This window comes from Hippoglossus hippoglossus, chromosome 10 (assembly GCF_009819705.1).
Source record: "Hippoglossus hippoglossus isolate fHipHip1 chromosome 10, fHipHip1.pri, whole genome shotgun sequence".
Lineage (NCBI taxonomy): Eukaryota > Metazoa > Chordata > Actinopteri > Pleuronectiformes > Pleuronectidae > Hippoglossus > Hippoglossus hippoglossus.
In genome coordinates this window covers 25,977,086-25,997,893 of record NC_047160.1, presented here as the reverse complement: position 1 = coordinate 25,997,893, position 20,808 = coordinate 25,977,086, and the positions used below count along the sequence as shown (strand labels likewise).

Here is a 20,808-nt window from a genome sequence, read left to right as displayed (position 1 = left end):
GCAACATGACAACATGAGCTGCGGTTGTTCTTGAAACAGACCTGTTTTACTTCCTGTGCGGCTGAAACAAAGCTGAGGGTCAAACTGACTTCAAAACCATCTTCTTGAACCACAGCACAAACCATCTGAAGGAGGAAGAAACACCTGACGAGTCAACACACTGCACACGGGCCGAACCTCAGGTGACGTGTTGTACAGGTGACACGTACCCGACCCAGACGAGGCTCTCCCAGCACAGTCCTGAAGGGGGCGTTGTTCTGAGCATAACTCAGGTGAGCACACACATGATCCAACTGCCTCCTCCAGTAACCTGAAGACAGGAACAGGTCATAAGACACAAGTGATTATTAGTACAAGCACGATACGTACTATTATTATCAGTGGCAACAGATACAGTACTATCTGTAGTATCTGTAGTATGAGAAGTATTTGACCACTGCCCGGGCTGATGGCGGTCACAGGTGGTTGCCGGTCTCTGCTTGACTGCTGTCTGCTGAGCTGTAGCACCCTCTGCTGGTCCTTCCTTTGGAGCTCAGTGGCTGATGGGTAATAGAGTCCAACAGTCTGAGTGGGCTGATCCACAGAGGGCGGAGCTAACTTCACACTAGGAGACGAGCGGGTGGCCTGCCAGGTGGCATCATGGGAAGCCGAGGCTGAAGCCTGCTCAAAAGTACACAACAGCCTCTTATTGGGTGACCCTGGATTATGGCGTGTTAGTGATGTCAGAGGTTCAGCTCACCTGGTGGGGAGCACGTGTGATGTCACTGCAGGTTGTGGGCGGGGCCGGTGCATCCAGGTGTGTGCCACAGGTTGCACAGTAGAAGGCGTTCGGGTGTGAACTCGCTCCACATCGCCGACACATCACACAGCTGGCTGCATGACCGGACTACAAACGTGCACCGTGTCACTACATATCCCACAATGCTTCACTCTGTGTGTGAGTTCTCACCTTGGAGCCGCACCAGTCGCAGTATCTGGCATCACTGTGGTTTTAACGTTTACATCTGGAGCAGGTCAACATCCTGCTGTCCTCAGAAGGGACAGAGGGGGCGCTGTTACCAACACACACCTCCTACACACACACACACACACACACACACACACACACACACACACACACACACACACACACACACACACACACACACACACACACACACACACAAGCAAACATCAGTTAAATGTCTGCAGATGAATCAGGTAGTTGAAATGTTATTTATACAGTTGGGCTGCTTTTCCTGTGGCGTGTGTGTGTGTGTGTGTGTGTGTGTGTGTGTGTGTGTGTGTGTGTGTGTGTTACCGGCTGCAGGCGGCTCTCACCGGTCAGACAGGTGGAGATATGAGATGGATTCCCACTTCCACAGCAAACACACACCACATGACATATATCCTGCACAACATATATTCATATAGGTGTGTGTGTGTGTGTGTGTGTGTGTGTGTGTGTGTGTGTGTGTCGTCTGTGTAATGTCTCCCTCTGCAGCTACATCATCCTAATGCAGGACATTAGAGAGGTTTATTTCTGTGTGTGTGTGTGTGTGTGTGTGTGTGTGTGTGTGTGTGTGTGTGTGTGTGTGTGTGTGTGTGTGTGTCTGTGTGTGATTAAGGATTCTTGGCTCTTTCTATTCCAAATATCTGTTTATGAAAAAAGGACGAGACTCTCTCTCCTGTACGATCCATCAGTAAAGTGTCCTTGTATAAGTTGTTAAATTGAGACTTTACTGATAATAACTATAACTGTGTAACAGCAAATATAATCTGTTAGGAAACGTAATGAAGTTTTCTATTAGGGAGGAAATGTTTGTTTACATATTTGTCAAGTCCCAGAAAATCCCATCCACATTTGTGTTGTTGCAGCCGTGCTACACAGCGTAAGAACGTTGTGTATCTGCTGCAGCAGGAACATTGTGTTTCCTGAACTCTGATGACATCAGTATTGACAGAAGAGCTCAGGCAATTAGCATTTTAACTCCAGGGCTGCAGGGCTTTATGGAACAAACTCTCCACAGGAGGCTGGAAATAATCTGATTCAGCCTTTGGACAAAGTGAAATACATGCACATCACTAATTTCAGTCATGTGGACGGTGATGATTCACCGGGGACAGAGAGTTTCTCCCGATGTTTAAAACTAAACTTTGAATTCCTGGAACAGAATTTGATCATCTCCGTGGATTTGAATTTACCAAAAATAGAGCCTGAAACAGACGACCTCCTGGTGACACTGAGGTTTAAAATAAATGGTTTTAATGATTTTAAGTTTATATGAAGCTGTTCTCACTGAGAGTGTCCTCTGCTCCATCTGCCAGACGTGTCGAGGTGTTAATGTGCCGCCACTCGGCAGGAGGCGGAGTAATGGTCACTCTGGCTTCAGGCCAGCGGCGGGAGAGTGGCCAGATTTATCTGTGCATTAATTTTTGTCCTCGTTAAAGTGTCCATGAATCATATGAGCTGTTTTCAGACGTGTCCTTCACATGTGGAGCAGCAGCAGCAGGTTGTCGGGTCCGACTCGTTCACACCAACAGGAACATGTGGGGAACATCCAGGCGAGGGGCGGAGCCTGTAGAGCAGCAGGAGGTCGGACATGACGTATAAACTCTGCTGTGGAAAGATCAGTGTTGTTGTTTACAGCTCATCCACACCGGCGTCGGCCCTCATCACCAAAAGATCTGGAACCTCCTCGTGTTTCCAAGTGGACGTCTTCGTCTTCTACGTGTACGGCTCCTCTTCTTCATCCTGAGATGTTTGTGTTCTTCCAGTTTCACGTCTGTGTCACTCTGACATTTTCCAAACAGGAAACAGGGGAAAAGTTTAAAAGTTTTCAATGTACGTCTGAAAGCAGCTCGTCTCATATGTGAAAGAATCAGTTCTTCTGTGTGTGTGTGTGTGTGTGTGTGTGTGTGTGTGTGTGTGTGTGTGTGTGTGTGTGTGTGTGTGTTGTTTATAGTTTGCATGTTTGTGCTTCGTGCTGGATTCGTCCACATTTGCAGGACCAGTGTTGTCACGTTGCCTGTAAACAATGGAAGCGTCATTTCAAATCAATATTCACATTTAAAGTTCAGCGTTAAGACGAGAGCGTTACATGATGATCATGAAACACACATGCGATGTTGGTCTCACCTCCCCCCCCCCTCATCCCACCTTGTCGTGTCGTGTCCACTCTCCCGTCCTAACGGGCGCTGGCAGCAGCCGCGGCGGCACAACAGGGCACAAACATGGAGACAGCGAATCACCGCCGCAGCACACCATCACATCTGAGAGTCTGATTAGGAAACGTGACTGCAGGCGAAAAGGTCAAGACGGAACGGAACACGCTCTTTAGAGAAACTCACGTGCAGAGAGCTGCTGGCAGCGACTCACGTGAGGCAGAGGATTTTAATTCACCGGTCGATGAGAAGCAGAAAGAACCGAGGAGACGTGTTTGTGGTGATCGTGACAGAATAAGGTTCATTAGTGACGATAAAAACAGATGAGTTTTTGTCGGGGGTTTTATGTTTGACTGCATCTACACAAATACATTCGATTTAAAAACAAAGTTTACACCGCTGAGTTTTAGACTTTTGGAAATGCAGCTTGTTCCGTTGTATTTTTAAGCAGAAACATAAAGATGGACGACATGTCAGCTCCTCACAAGTGAAGCCAAAACATCTGTATCACCCTCTAGTGGCTGCCTGCAGTATAGCTCATAAACGGAACCTGGGCGAAACTTAAAAAAAATCGAATTAGACGTTAAATAAAAAAAATGTCAAGATGGTTTCTGTCTTTTTGCGTAGTTCTTATCATTCTGATGTTTGTTCAAGTGTTGCCTGGACGGAGATTATTTCTGATACAGCCCTAAAAACACTACAAATAGTGATTTCAAAGATGATGAGACTGAATTTAAAACATCAACTTGACTGTTTTCACGTGAAACTGCAACTTCATTCTTGTTTTTTCTTGGTGAAATGAAACCAGTGATAGTACTGCCGGCACTCAGAGGACACTATAATAATATGATTCACCAGGTAGCTCAGATCTTATTTCAGTTGTTAAAACTGAAATGATAAAATAAAATTCTTGGTCTTTTTACAGCTTCTTTGGAATCTTTTTTTATTTCCTCAGCGTCTCATATTTGTGCTTTATGAGTCAAGCATCAAGTCACAGACATAAAGAAAAAGAGCAGAGAGTGTTTTTGACTTTTAAAGGTCAGCGTTAACTTCCTTTAATGCCGAGTGCTGCAGCTCGGCTCCTCGTCTCCTGAGAGACGCTCTCCTGCTGCAAATCCACCGCTCGGCGTGATTTTGTACTTTAAACATTTTGGATGTTAACTTTCACAGAGCTGGAGTTCGATCGGAGAAAAAAGACGACAGATATCTGTTATCTGTCTTGTTAATTTGAGGTGTCACGTGACCTTGGAAATACCAGGTCGGCGGCTTGTTCTCCGCGCACGCCGACACGGCGCCGCTGTGCCAGCTGGTGGCGGCAGATTTGAGGAATGAAAAGTCGGTGGCGTCCCGGGCAGAACCCCCGCTTCGTTTATGGAGAGCAGATGGCAAAGGAACGATAAGAGTTTATTATCTGCGGCCATTACCGCCGCTGCTGCGAGCGCTGTTACTGCCTCCACAAACATCGAAATCTGTGTCGCTGCCATTTTGTTTGTTTGTTCTTACAAGGAGAAGAAATTCTGTGTTGACAGGAGGAAGTTAAAAAACGCCCTCGGATGAGTTTTAGGTGAGCGATGAAGAACGAGGTTCTGAAACAACTGGTCACATGGGAGCAAATGTGGGAAACAAGCAGGGACTCGTTAGTGGAACAAAAGTTAGTCTGTCATGTTCTCACAGCGGTTCTCTGTGGGGGTGTGTGTGTGTGGGGGGGGGGGTTCTCTCTCTGTGGGGATGTGTGTTCGTTACCTCATCAGGACCTTGATGAGCCGTAAGTTCCCTCAGAGATTCAGGTGAAAAGAACCTGATCATGTTTTGTCTCGTGAGTTCAGGGTGAAGCTTCAGGACGTTATCATGAACGTCAGAGGAGAACTCACCCATTCTCCAAATCTTTCATTCCCATTGCTGTCAGGCTACTGCTTTTTACATGATAACACACATCTGTTTATTATCTTTATTCATCTCCTTAATCTTTATCTTGAAGTCCTTCACCGACCTCTGTTTGTCTGTTGACACGTGGTTTTTGACACGTATCCTATCGGACGTTGTTTGTGTGATCGTTCAGATGCAAATTAATTAAAAGTTCTGAATCTGAATCTGAATAAACACCGACCACCCACATTGTGGGGACTTGTCTTTCTTACGGGGACTTACCATTTGTCCTCATAAGGTAAATCACTCAATTTAAAGGTGAAAACTTGTTTTAAGAGTTTAGGTTAACTTCAGGTTCAGGTTAGATTAAGTTTGGACAAGTGGAAACTATGGTTAAAGTTTGTCTCCAGGAAATCAATGTAAGTCAATAGAATGACCTCTGGAGTCATGGAGACACGACCGTGTGTGTGTCTCTGTGTGTGTGTGTCTCTGTGTGTGTGTGTCTCTGTGTGTGTGTGTGTGTGTGTGTGCTGCACCAGTTTCATTATTATTATTCTTTTATTACCACCTCTACGATGCTCCAGGGTTTTTTACTTTTAGCACATAGTAAAACTCTGCTGAACCTTTTTGTATTTTTACTTTTCAGCTTTTATTTTAATGACACTGAATATTGACTCAACATATCAGCAAATGAAAGCTTAGAACCTAAAACTATCAAGAAGTAATACGAGAGAGTAAATTCTAACTTTTATTCTTTGTCACCTTCACTTGTCACCATGAGCTCTGTCGTGGTCTCGTAATAAACTCGGGTGGAAGTATTGTGATAATTTTACATCATCAATCACTCACATCTTTTACATATTGTTATTTACTCATTTACTTTATTATTCACTAAAAACCTCAAAACCAACATAGTTTGCTGAGGCCCTTTTTCTTAATAATGCACCGTTATTTTAGAATACAGGACAAGATGGTGAATGTCCCTCATATGTTCTAACACCAGTCGATGTCAGCGGATGTTAGGGACACGTCTTCAGTTGTGAACCCTAGAGTCATCAAGTGTTTTGGCCTTTTAATCCATTAAAAGAACCAATCTGATCAAACTTAAAATATAGTTTGTTTCAGCTGCCGTCTGATTGAACTTAATAAACTCTGTTGCCTCGTACTTTAGACGATTCCAGTGGATTTTCTGAGTCCAGTGAAACATCTGAACCTGGACACAGCATTAGAGCCTGAGCGTCGCCCAGTGCATCCTCCCAGACACGTCTTCACCTCAACATCCACAAAGATAAGCTGATTTTACAGTGTGAAAGTCTGATATAAATCCCCACAGCGGTGAACAGCTGAGCGAGTCACCTGTGGGCAGATCGGACGACCATCAATCACACATGAAGGAGGAGAAGCAGCTCGGCCTCAAAGGTCAAAGTCTGATGATGTGATCGCTCTGACAGCTCCACTGTTTCTCAAATTGTTTCACCCTCCTCCTGTTCTTCTTCTTCTTCTTCTTCTTCTTCTTCTTCTTCTTCTTCTTCTTCTTCTTCTCCTTCCATCCGTCCGTCCTGTCACTGCCTCGGAGAGCGAGACTTTCTCCTAAACGAACAGCTTCAGCCGCCCGCTGGCGTGTGAAGACTCAATCAACTTTATTAATCGCCCTTTTCTCTCAGAAGGTCTCGCCTGGTCAGGAACTGTCCCTCGTTCCTCCGTCTGTTTTTCTTTCTGCACATTTTTCTCTTTATGTATTTAATTTGACATTTTTGAGCTCCAGTATTTAAACAGTTTGTCTAAACTGTGATAAAAACACAAGCCATTCTGTGGCTGCTACTCACATGTGGATATTGTCTTAGAAACAAAGTCTTATTCCCTGGAATTAGATCTGTTGTTGGTGAAAGTTTTGCAAATGTTTCCATAATTATGTTTATTAATAAAAGTTGAATTATTTCATTTTCACCCTGTGCAACATTACGGCTCTTTTATGGCTTTTTAATCCCTTTTTTCGATGGAGCAGCACATCAGGTTTTCACAACACACAAAGTGCGTTAATAAAATGTATATATTCATTTTATTGGACATAAAGTTTCTTGCACAGTTCAGTTTCATCTCAATCAGAAACTAAAACCCTCTGTGTCCCGTTGGTGCCGCTGAGCAGGAGTCAGAGTCCTGCAGTGGGTTGGAAGCAGTAAATAATTTTCTCCTCTTCCTCTCAACCTTCCTCCTCCTCTTCTGCATCCTGTTTACTCAGTGTTGGGCTGTGAGCTGTGTCCTGTGGCCGGCCGTGTAATGTACAGTATCAAATGGCTTCTCTTAGAGGAGCAATCATGCAGCGCTCCAGGGGAAGCTCTGCACAGTAATTGAACATTCGCCGGGAAGCCGCTGACGTGCAGTGTGACACCTCTGGGCTCTGAGTGCCACGGTTCACTCTGTGTTGTGGTTTCTTTTTGCCTGAGTTATAAATATGTGAGTGGGGACGACACATCCCAGAGTCCTGCAGTATTAAACATTACACTGATGTACAGAATGAGTCCAGTCTTCAGGTCACAGATGATTCTACCATATTATGAATATTGTTCCCTTTGTTCTATTATAATCATTCATGCTCTTTAATTTGCTCCACTAACAATATCTAAGTTTCTTTCTCCTCCTGTGGATGAATGTCAAAAAAGCTCAAATGTTGTGTTTATGAGGAAAGTAACACACAATGAAATGTGACAGCGGCTGCGTCATGGAGACGAGGACGAGCAGAATAAAGAGGATAATTACATTTCATCAAGAGCAAATAATTAATGCTTTTAATATGAAGGAACGCGTGAAGTAATTTCCTCATTAGCCGACACTAATTCCTAATTCCAGGGAATTAATTTGATGATTTGAAGCTTTAAAAAAAAAACAACTAAAAATGGAGGGGAAAGAAAAAACAGAAGTTATTTGAGAGAATGATGAACGATGATTCTGTTTGAATGGTTCAGTTTGATCCAGACCCAGAACACCCCCTCTTCTGGTCTGAGGAACCGTTCACACCTGATACAAGAGTCTGAAGGTCTGAAACAAACAAGGTGTGAAAACCTCTTCAGTGTTTTAAAGGCATCAAATCAAGTAAAACATAATCTAAAGAATACATAAACTGATTTTCTTATATTCTAAGATCTCTATTCATGGCTGTAACAGCTCCATCATCTCACATCACCATTTGTTATGTGTTTCAGAAGCAGGAACTTAACAAAATATACTTTTCTAGTCTTGTTGTGTTCATGTTCGAAGAATCAATACACAACACAAAGCTACAGCCTCAGAGTGAACAGCAGAGTTTCACCACTCACTGCACAGATGCTCGAGGTGTTTGGTATTTTGTTCATTGTCAGAACTCTGCCACTGTGTCTGAGTTCAGGGATGAGGAGACACACACACACACACACACACACACACACACACACACACACACACACACACACACACACACACACACACACACACTACAATGTGAAAACCGTCCTCCTGTCAGATCTCTGCATCATCGCTGCACCATCACACACAAAACAACAACTGTGCTGGAATGTAATTGCCGTTCAGCAAATATCTCAATGTGCCGGCTGCGGCGTGCACGCTCATAAACGACCCCCCCCCCCACCACCACCACCCCCACCCCCTGGAATGGCTGCTGGGAGACGGGCGGGAGTATTACTCACTGCGCCGTTATTGCTCGCAAATAAAACCAAAGCGTAATAAAAGCGATCCTTTTAAAAATTCATGTGAGCCGTGGCAGCGTGCAGGTCGAGAACTGTGGGTGGTGGAGTGTGAAAAGTGTGTGTGTGTGTGTGTGTGTGTGTGTGTGTGTGTGTGTGTGTGTGTGTGTGTGTGTGTGAGATGGGGGGTGTAAGTATGAAGCTTTGTTTTAAATTATTCTGGACATTAAGCTGCATCAGCACCTGTGTGTCACGGATTTCTGTCGCCTACTGGGTGTGTGTATTAATGTGACTTGTGTTGGTTTCACATGAGCAGTTATGTGCTTGTGTGCGTCTTGATCTCAGAGATGGTTTGTAGAGTGAGATGGAGGGTGGGGGGTGGAGTGAGATGAAGGGTGGGGGGTGGAGTGAGATGGATGGTGGGGGGTGGAGTGAGATGGAGGACGGAGGGTGGAGTGAGATGGAGGGTGGGGGGTGGAGTGAGATGGAGGGTGGGGGGTGGAGTGAGATGGAGGGTGGAGGGTGGAGTGAGATGGAGGGTGGGGGGTGGAGTGAGATGGAGGGTGGGGGGTGGAGTGAGATGGAGGGTGGAGGGTGGAGTGAGATGGAGGGTGGGGGGTGGAGTGAGATGGAGGGTGGAGTGAGATGGAGGGTGGGGGTGGAGTGAGATGGAGGAAGGAGGGTGGAATGAGATGAAGGGTGGGGGGTGGAGTGAGATGGAGGGTGGGGGGTGGAGTGAGATGGAGGGTGGAGTGAGATGGAGGGTGGAGTGAGATGGAGGTAGGAGGGTGGAGTGAGATGGAGGGTGGAGTGAGATGGAGGGTGGGGGGTGGAGCAGCCTGCAGCCGCTGATTTTCCAGGAAATAACTTGGGCCCAAAAAAAGGAAAAGCTAAATCTGTTTCAGCAGAATCGTCACTTTGCATCTTCTGCAGATGATCAGTAAAACCACACATGTGGAACAAATGCTTCATCATGGAGAGTGAAAATCAGACCAAACAGTTTCCTGTGTTCTAAACCTTCTTATACGCTGTCAGCTGACGTCTGTGGCCAATCAGAGAGGAGCTGTGCAATCAGAGCCACTTGAGTCACAGCTGACGTTGATCTCGTCTCATCTGGAGCTGAACTGGGACTCGTTCAGCCTCAAAACGTTTCACTGCAGGTTGATGATCCAGACGTGATGGGACGGAGGCGTGTGAACATCAGTGAACATCTGTAAACATCTGTAAACATCGTACGTTGCAGATCGGTGGACAGATCACAGGTTCTCCTGCAGTGAACGGTTCAGCTGTTCTCAGTTTGTGGTGAAGAGGAAAACCTCACAACCTGCGTGACTCTGCACCTGCTCATCACGATGACTGATAAATAATGAACTGTGAAAAGAGCCGAAGGATCAGAGCTGCTGACACGAGGAGTTACAGTTTGACTTCACGTCATTTGTTTGGGACCAAATGTCGCTTCATCTCCTTGATAACATCGAAACATCTCATTAAATATTACATAGGAAAATAACCAAGCTCAGGTTTAAGGAGCTTTTTGTCCTCTCGCAGAACGAAGCAGAGACGGAGGAACGTTTTATTAAAAACACGACGAGCTGCAGGAGGGAGAAGTCGCCTCCACACGGGATCCAGGAACATATCTTTCTCTTTTCACACACACAGCTCTTTGCATGTGGACCCGCTGAGCTCTGTCTACAACATTTCATGAGAGCAGCCTGCCCTCCATCGCCCTCGTCCCTTCCTCTATCTCCCTCCGTCCGTCACTCCGTCTCCCCCTCGTCTCCCGAGTTCTTCCATTATTCAACAATTCACCTTCAGCGTCTCAGCTCTCCCGCCGCCTCTTGCACTAAATCTACTGTGAGACTTTATTGTCCTTGAAATGAGGTTTGCAGGAAACGCGTGCGGCGCCGTACATACGATAAACAAAATCTTCTGGAACATATGAGACGCACGCGTTGAGATGAGCTGCGGAGCGACTGGAAGATTGACTGACCAGGGAGTCTTCACCTTCTGTTTCTCTCCATCAGCTCTCACAGTCGTTCGTCCATTTTCCTTTCCAGCTGCTCAGACCTGCAGAGGTTTGCTCAGTTTGAAACTTGCAAAAGCATAAAAAATAACAACACTGTGTTTCCTTGATATTTTCATACTTGCATATGTGGACGTATTCATTTTGCATCAAAACATAAAAAAACGAATCCACCCTATTTGTAAAAATATGCCCAAATCAATAATAACGATGATTTCATATAACTGATAAATCAAACGTTGCAACAGAGGAGAAGTCCGGTTGTGACTTTTAGAAAAAGACTAATTCATCTCCAAAGCTCTGACTTGTGGCTCTGGCCTCTGCTCACGTCATTAAATCAGCTGTTTGTGTTCATGAGGTCACGAGTCACTGCTTCGTGGAGACGCCGCTGCAGGATGTACATGTTGGAAGTCGGGTGTGAACTTGTCGTTAGAGGTCTGGACACTTGTTTGCTTGAATGCACCATCAGGTCTCTGAGGGGAAAGTGATCTGGGACTTTTATCTGTCGTGACCTGATGTAAACTTCCTACAGTGAGATGCTCACATCAGTGATTTCAGATGATCAACAGGGATTCAAGGAGTTAAAGTTTGTTCTTGAAGTTGTTCTTCACCAGCTTTTCCTCGTTCTCACGTCCAACATGGACGTTCTGTTTTCACCGATGTCGGTTTGTTTGTTAATCGTTTTTTAAGCGAGATTAGGCACAAATTTGTGAATAGATTATAACAAAACTTGTGTTTATGGTTTGGGTCGGAGATCAATGCAATAGATTTAGACGGTTTTCAACATTTTCCTTGATTTCTCAGAGAATATTTCACGGCTCTTGATGAAATAATAAAATCTGACATGTTTAGGGAACTGATATTTATGAGTGTGAGTAATTTGGTACAGATTCAAATAAGAATCGAGATCCAGTGAATTTAAATGTGGGTTTATAAGGGGACTATTGGGCCTTGGCGGAGGCAAATATTCTAAATCTGCATTATTTGTCTCAACATGCATGAAAAAGCCCAGTTTGCTCTCGGAGTCGACCACAGTGACGTCGGTTCCACTGCTCCTGAATCAGAAAGTCAGCATGAACCACCCGACCTGAACCGTCTCCATTAGAACTTAATGTAAACGGGCAGGTGACCGTGAAAATCCAGGACTTCAAACCCGTCGCTCTTCAGATCAACGCTGTCTTTGACTTTTTAACCTTTCACATGCACAAAAAACTGTGACACCCTGGAGAAAACCCCCAGAACAGCTTAATATGAGCACTTTAACACTTCACTTCACTCGCTCGCTCCCTCTATCTCTCTCTCATCCCTAATCTAAATTAGGAAAAGTCCATTAAATCAGGAAGTGGGATTGCTCAAAACCACACACACACACACACACACCTGATTCGGACCATAAATCGTTGTCTCCATTATAGTTCTGCCAATAGCGCCTCCATGCTGGCTGCACACCGTCTTTATAGTGCGGCTGTGATGTATATGTGGCGTCGGGCGCGGTGGGCGGGGCCTGTGACAGAATGAGGTTGGGAAATGACGGGGATTCACTACGGAGGAGGAAGCAGGAAATACTGGACGGACGCCAAACAGCAGAGAGAAGAAGAAGACACGAGATGTTGTGTAGCTCGATTGAGCGGCCATTTTAAAGCTTATTATCATTTTGTGCATCTTTGTTATTTTGAAATCAGGAGTAACCATATTTGGAGGAGTGGGGGGTGGAGCCTGACTATCGCGGTTTCCAGCCCCCAACACATCCGGTGCTTTATGGTCTATTTGACTCTAAATTATCATAATTTACTAAATGAACATCAGCTGTATTGTTATGAAGTGAGAAGTTGAGTCATTTCCTCATTGACTTCTATAGAAACAACCAGTGGAGTCGCCCTCTGTCCATTTTCATGAACAGCCGATGGTCCCGGGTCAGGAGCTGAAGGTCGAGGCCCACGATGTGCGTCCGTCAGAGGAAGTGGCGGCTGAAGCTCCTCCTCCTGAAAGAGAGTTTGCGACTCAGTCAGAGTGAATTAAAGTCAGAGATCCACAACAAAAGATCAGTGTGAACGAACAAGGTCGAGAAACAGAGAAGAAACAGCAGCAGACGAGCTTGTGAGAATATTTTCCAAATGGTTTTGACGATGCTGATCGATAAAAACTGTAGCAGGATGTTTTCAGAGACGTGAAGAGTTCAACTCAATTCCTTGATTGTGCATTTCACTCCTCAGGCTCCTGTTTTGTATCGAGAGCTCGACAGCGTGTTTGTTGAGGACTTAAGTTCCAGCAGTTTGTCCAGTTTCAGATCAAATCCAGCCCTGAAGCTGGATCCTCCTTCACAGATGTGTCAAATGAAACTTCATAATTAGTTTGAATCCGTTGTTTGACTCGTCCTCAGGATCCTGTGGCTCTGCAGACATCCCAGTGTGTTCCCAGTATCACACAATGTAGACATGGAGCAGTGACTCAGTGTGAGATTCATTTAATGAAAGTAGATTTGTAGGAATTCAGCAGTTTGTCTATTGAGCAGAACAAGAACGAGGCGTCAGTCCGATTATTGTGAATCGATTTAGAAAAGTAGACCTGTCTGAAAATCTCACGTCTGTGTTATTTCAGTAAAGCACATTTTCATAGATCTTGAAATCAATTTGTTATTGTTCCTTTTTCTTTCTCTCATTTTTTACATCATCTCTCTTTTTCTCTCTTTCTCCAAAGCAGCAACATGATCAATGACCTGAGACATTAAAGACGTTGTCCTCCGTTACATCACATGATGGGTAATAAATACATACAAAATATATTAATAAGTAGTTCACGTCTTATCTTGTATTGATTATATTAGTGTTATATTACATTACATTACATTTAGTGCATCAACCACGAGGGAACAAACCCAGAACAACAAGAATCAAGGAAGTACATGTCTTACCTTTGTATCACAACAACTTTATCTTTTCATGAGGTGGAAGAACAGTTACATCACGACAGCACAACTTCACTGTTGGTGGTTATTAAAGGCCCGGTCTGGTGCCATTGACCCCCCCGCCCCTGAACACACACAGGGACACACACACACACACACACACACACACACACACACACAGGGACACACACTCTTGAGCAGTGGAGCTGGAGGCGGAACGAGAGGAGGACGATCAGCAGCAGCTATGACAAGTCTGACCTTAAAGAAAAACCAAACTAATGATGCAGTCTGACATTTTTAGCAACTTGCAAAGCCCAGAAAAAACTCAAGTGGAGGTTTAAAAACAGTAAAAACATGAGGATCCACACGAACTCGATTCCTTTTCTTTAGTCGGCTCAGTTCTCATAACAGCAGGAAACGTGACAGTATGAGAATCAGTATCACGACATGAGTTTGGATCTCTGGTGGAAAAACTTGGTTTATAGATTTTATACAACGATGAACAACATGCCGGTTCTCGAAAGCTGAAGCCAAAGCCTCTTGAGCACCTCTAGTGTTTAATCTGGATCGTGGACAGAAGGCCTTGGTCAGTGGATCCTGGAGATCTCGCCGTGTGCAGGGGACACAACAAGACACAGTGAGACCAATGATTCTCTACAAATATAAAACATCCAGCTGCTGGTTCCCAGTCTGTTAAATCAGTCGTCATCAGGAGCATGAATGAGTTAGGAGCCTCGTCGCCTCTGTCGGCTGCACGTCTTCATCGTGACAATAACAAACAGAGAACAACAGGTAAAGATTCATTTTATTATATATAAATATCACATTTTATTCATGCATGGACTTCACAGCCAACTAATGAATAAATGAGAAGTGTGGAAGCTCAGCTCCACCACTGCTTGGTGCTCCGCTCTCCCTCCGGCCGGCCTGAGCCCTAAGTGTGTGTGCGTGTGTGTGTGCGTGTGTGTGTGTGTGTGTGTGTGTGTGTGTGTGTGTGTGTGTGTGGCTGCTGCAGTACTGTCAATAAGTGCTTGATGGCCGAGCCAGTGACCGCCTCTCTCTCTCTCTCTCTGCAGCAGCATGGAGGAGATGGATGGTGAAAGAGCCGGCCCCTCAGCGACTTTTATCTCCCCCTCTCCTCTCCTCCATCACTCCCTCCTGAATCTTCTGCCATCCCCCCCCCTCTATTCTCACTCCCATTCTCTCCCTCTCTCATCTCTCCGTCTGTTTCCAGCTCTCTCTCTGTCTTGCTTTGCCTTTTTGTGTGATTGAATGTTTCTTGTTTCCCGTCCCTGCAGACAGTCCGATGTCGGGCTGTAAATAAGTTTCACAGAGGGAATGACAAAGAGTAAAGTAAGTTGAGTAAATGAACATGAATATTGTTAATACATGACCAATCATATTAAAATCATCATAACAAAGGTCCACGCCGTCTTTTACGTCTCTGCCCGTTTCCTGATCGTCTTACTGAGCTTGTAAATACTTAGATTTTGATTGTGAAACCATTTTTGTTCAGTGCTCTCAACAAAAATGAAAACTACTTGCATCTTATTCAAAATGAATAAGATGTGAATACAGATTGGATAATAAAAGTCGGACACACGCTGTCTACAAACCAATCAGAGTCAAGTACAGGTAGACTCCGCCCACGTAGGTGATGACGACAGGACGTACGTATGTCAGACTAAATTCTTTCGTCCCTAAATTACAACGTGAAACCAAAACTAACAGATCACATGAAACTATGGAACAAACACGTGAAGCTTCAGACTCTGAGGAGAGAAAATGAAAACTGAAAGATCATGGAAATAATCTTTAATACCAATGAAAATGAAACAGATCATAAACCCAACGCTTTTTCTTTTTAATGCATTTTCCTGATGAGCGTTACAGTCGGACTGAGACATGAAGCGGAGTCGGTTTTGTAATTATCTAGTGTGAAGCCTATAAGAAAGTAATGAAAAACTAAATAGATTTACAATGGAGCTCCTCTGATTTCACTGCACATTATCCAGTCTTTGCACCAAGTGAGAAATAAAGGGTGGGTGGGTGGGGGGGGTGTTGTGGGTCGGGTGGGAGTTTAATACTGAAAGCGATGATAGTCTAATAGCTGCTGGCTGCCTTTGGCTCGGGTTCAGAAAATGTAAAGCTGGAGCTAATCACAGCCGGCGGTCTCCTGTGGGTCTGAAGACAGTTGATAATCTGCAGACTCTCTCAGAATCTAAACTTTAAACGATGATACTCTCTGTGTGCAGCAGAGCTACAGGCCACAGCGCACACACAGCTCCACATCTGATAAACTCCTATAAACTGACTTCATCTCCACTCGGGTCGGACACAGGCTGAGGAGAAGGCCCCGGAAGGAGCTGTACAGTCGGTGCTGTGGGGGGGGGGAATAATAATTACACCCTCCGCCGTGAAATGACAGTATGAAAAGGTAAAGAGCGTAAAGTGGGACATGCAGTCTTCATGTGTCGGTGACGTTCGAGTTATTAAATCTCAGCTTGTAATGGATGGATAGAGAGATGTTCTTTATTGATCCCAATTCTTCATATACATTTGTAAAAATGATTGAAAACATTGTAAATGTTTAGTTAAACCTTAGTCTCAATAAAGATGGACGGCATTATGGCTCCCAAAAGAGAAGCCAAAGCATCTTGCTCGCCCCCTGGTGGAATCGCTACAGCACAACACTACCGGATGTTATTCCAGAGCTAAAACAGCTGATTAACTGCTGGTCTCTCAAATCGTGTTTCCTATAAGCTATAAAATGAAAGAATTTAGAAATGAAAGGCTAAAACATACAATGAGAGGACAGCACAGGAGAAAGTTTCATAAAAGTTTGACAAAGCGAGTAGAGAGGAGCTGGAGCTGTGGTGACACTGAGCTGCTCCCGGTGTCGGTGAGGAGTCGTCCTGCCGACCTCGGAGCGAACAGACTTCCACTGGTCTCACAAACATCACAGAACACAAAAAGCAAACATGTGGATCCAACCGCCGCCAAGAGAGTTAAAAATAGCCGAGTGTGAAGAGTGTGAAGCTGCGTCTCAGCAGATCGATGTCTGTGCAAACAAGAGGAGACTGAGGCTCCACTTTGAGCAGCGGCAGTTTAAACTCAGGGGTGGACAAAATAACAGGAACATTTAAAGAAAAACTGAAAAATAAGTTCCTGACTCGGAAAATAGATGTGAACGCCATCTCAGGTTGGAACAGCAACTCAGAAAGTCAATTACAAACCAATTAAAACAATCAGCTCTAAACTGGAGCTTCTATCGTTAACTTGACAAACGTTTAACTCAGTGTGAGTCACCATGTTGAATAGATGCTTCCTCACCTGATACATACTAAACTGCTGGTGAAGCAGTATTGATAGTACTACAGTTAAATGTTGCTCAGTACAATGTCTGAGTATATTAAACTGCAAAGCTGTGAAATATTATTTTTAAATTCCATAACAAAGAACAGCTGATGTTACTAATCTCATGAATACACTGGGCACATTTCCCTCTGTCCTCCTGCAGCTGCAGCTCTGTCTGTCTCCGTCCCATTAAAGTGTTGGTCAGGTTTCTATTTGTGTGTTGAGGGAGGATCTCCTCACATGGAGGAGGCGTCTTCTCCTCACATGGAGGAGGCGTCTTCTCCTCACATGGAGGAGGCGTCCTCTCCTCACACGGAGGAGGCGTCCTCTCCTCACACGGAGGAGGCGTCCTCTCCTCACAGCGCCGCTGCCAGTCGGCCCGATCGATTGCATCACTTAACTCCTCTCCAAGGTGCTGTGAACCGGTGTCGCCAGCCGCCTCTGCTGCAAACTACATTAACTAATTAACTGCCTTCTTCTGTGAAACACACATCCAATATGTCGGAGAAACACGACCCGTGCAGAGGCGTCGTACCTCATATACAGGAGATGTTTGGGGAGCTGCGCCAATAAATAGTGCACAGCCATGGCAACAAGACAGAGTCTACACCCTGAAGAAGAAGAGTTCCTCAAAGGGAGTTGGGTTTCAGATCAGGATTTGAACCCAAACGACGACGCAGACTTCTACAGGAATAATAATGACGTTTTAATGGGATTCACAAGTTAGAATTAAACTTCAGTCTGTGGCGCTGGTGAGACGATGAAGCAACGCACATTTATTCACAGAGAAAACTCTGATAATGAGTGATTCTCCTCACAGAGACCGACACAAGAGAAGGAGCCACAGGGACGACTGGAGCTGTGACACTCAGGTGGTTTAGGATTCATGCTGCAAACTCTAACAACAGAGAAAAGTGTTTTTTACAGAAGTAAACTTCCCGATAAGGCTGATACTTAAAACTCAGGTTCTTTTGGCCCAGATGGAAAAATGTCGACAGTCAGAGCAGAAGCTGCTGAAATTTATTTCTGGCAAAATCATTTAAAGACAGAAATTAACTTTCTTCTCAAGGTTAATTTGTTCAACTAAAGAAGGTTCATGTTCCATAAGAAATGTACAGATTAAAGTATTTCCGGGGGGGAGTGTAGTACTAGTGTGTAGCTTGGGAGGGTTGTTGATTACAGTCCCAGAACGTAAGCACACAGAGAAGCCAATAAAAAACCCTAATGGGTTTTTTGATGGTCCACTCTGCGGCGGTCCAGGAGGATTTATCCAGCCAGTACAACACTGAGTACAATTCTGTGATTTCCTCTCAGCCTCATAAACGCCGGCTCCGCAGCGACACCTCATCAGCCTGCATCCGCCTGCAGCCAATCAGAGGCCACCACGCTCTGCACTTCATGTGCACACACTGATTTTTATGAATGGAAGTGAATGGAGCAGAAGCCCTCTGCAGCAAAATGCATTATATTTCACTTATACCCGACATGATATCTCCAAAATAAAATCATTAAATGGTTAAGTTCTGTCACAAAAATGAACTTTTAGTTATCCTGGTGCAATTTAAAGTGAGTATAGAGAAATCCATGATCTTTTTAGTGTCTAAACCACTGACTCAGAGACAAACACTAATAAGACGTCTCTGTTGTCTCTTTGGCACAGTTAGAAACACAAAGAACCTTTGGATTGATTTAATACTTCTATGTGTCATTCTCTAGTATTTCAGTATTTTAGAGGAAGTCTTTTGAAAACCTCTCTCTCTATTGGTGTAGAACTGTCTGGTCTGTGTTGAGAGTGAAGGAGGGTCGAGGTAGAAAAGGACATTGATGTCACCGCTGCAGGGACATGGCAACGTCCCCACGTTTAGACACAACGATTAGTCACCTGGCGTAAAAAGAAACGAAGAAGAGGAGCAACACGAGTCGACCGGGCGTTCGGAGGTTTTCCCCAAATGGGTCATGACCATGAAAGCAGCGTCCCGTGACATCATGGGCTCCTCCTCCGCTGTCCTCTGACAGAGTGGGGCCAGCGGGAGGAGGGAGCGCTGACTCTCGGTGGTAAAAGGTGATTTATACGCTGCGTAGGATGCAGATGCCGGCAGGATAGAAGAGGCAAGGGCAGGAGGAGGAGGAGGAGGAGGAGGAGGGGAGATGAGGAAAAGGAGAGAGAGGCTAAGAAAGAATTAGGTTGAAGTGAGAAGACAAGATAGGAAAAGGGGGGATAGAGAAGCAAAAGTTGGATAGAAAGGAGAGAAAGTGTGGTTAAGAGGATATAAGAGCACAAGGGGAAAGTGAAAAGAGGATGCAAGGTAAGAGGAAGATGACAGGAAGAGACACCGGAGCAGCGTAGAAGACTGAAGAGGTGAGAGGAGGTCAGGAGAAGACACAGGAGAGAGATGGAGGAAGAAGAGGAGGAGGAGGAGAGGCCATTAGAGAGAGATGGAGAGACGTGGCGTGGGGAGCACAGGGAGGACAGATACTGCCGTCAAACATACGTGTTAGTAAAGTGGAGCTGACAGGATTCGTCAGGGCGTTTCTCTCCAGAGGTGAATCACCTGAGAAGGACGACCATCAGCAGCCTCAGCCTCAGCATCATCAGGCTCTGCAGGGAAACACAGGGAAGTGAACACTGCAGCACATAAAGTATTTTACAGCATCACAGTTTAGATACAGACACAGAAATCGAGGCTCTTTGCTGGAATTGCACCAGATTTTACCTCCAGTTTGTGGCTATGACATTTTATCATTAAAGATCCAGTGTGACGAATAAAGGGAAGAATATAGACCAACCACACACCAGCCTTTTGATTTTGAATTGTCACCTAAAGGCCACCGTAGCTTCTCCTACATGTTTTTTAAAGGATCTGCAATCTGAAGCTTCTCCACTAGATGCCACTAAATCCTTACCTGACTTAAATGTCTGGTTAACACATGAAAAGAGAGAAGCAGAAGCTAACCAGATTTTTAAACTTGATATGATACATTTTCAATATTCTTCACATGTATATTGAATCAAATAACAACAGATGTGTGGTTTGGTTTTAGTCTCCAGCTCTTATTCAGACCTATTTTTCTTACTTAATATTATTCTTATGAAATTTAAAGGGACCTCATACATACACTGCCCCCTAGAGGCCAATAATCAGTTGGGATCATCTTTAAAAAGGTTTACAAATTGTTTTCGGTTTTGTGAAACTTGAAAATCTATAAAATTGTTTGTAATTTGCAGCAAAGGCTACGCTAGCTATCTGTCACACGTGAGAAATCTCAAACATCTCACTGACAAAGTTTGGTGTCATCAATCAAGAATTAATTGCCCCCCCCCCCCCCCCCCCCCCCAGCCACAGGGACAACCAGTGGAACCAGGATTCTTCTTAAACCAACACACCACCGCTCCCCCCCTGGTTCATGAATCATTTACTCTTCAACATAAATCAATCACAGCTTCACCAGAGAGGGACGACCAAGTCCACACATTTTAATATTAATGACGCCGCGGGGGAATCTATCGGAAAATCACACGAAGCGACCTGAGGACAGACACAATCTTTGATCTGTGTCTGGTTTCTTAAGGACGTCGCCTTTTTCTGTCGAGCCGGCGACAACAATCAATATCAAATGATTTATAACTTTCACCAGGAGAACACAAGGGGACGCCGCTCCAGATAACGTCCGTCTGCACCTTTTGCATCAGCGCTGTGAAAGTTCCGAAAACTATCACCGGGATGTTTGCATCAATTAACATCCGGCGTCTGCACTTTTCTGCCAAGCTACATTAATGCAGCACAAGGTAAACCCTGTGCTCCCTCGTTCCCAGGGAGCCCATTAAGACTTCACAC

General features: G+C 44.8%; 1 pseudogene; it reads right to left on the bottom strand.

Annotated features, from left to right (window-relative positions):
• LOC117769840 overlaps nt 1-20,808 on the bottom strand; it is a 136,684-nt pseudogene that overhangs the window by 7,822 nt on the left and 108,054 nt on the right.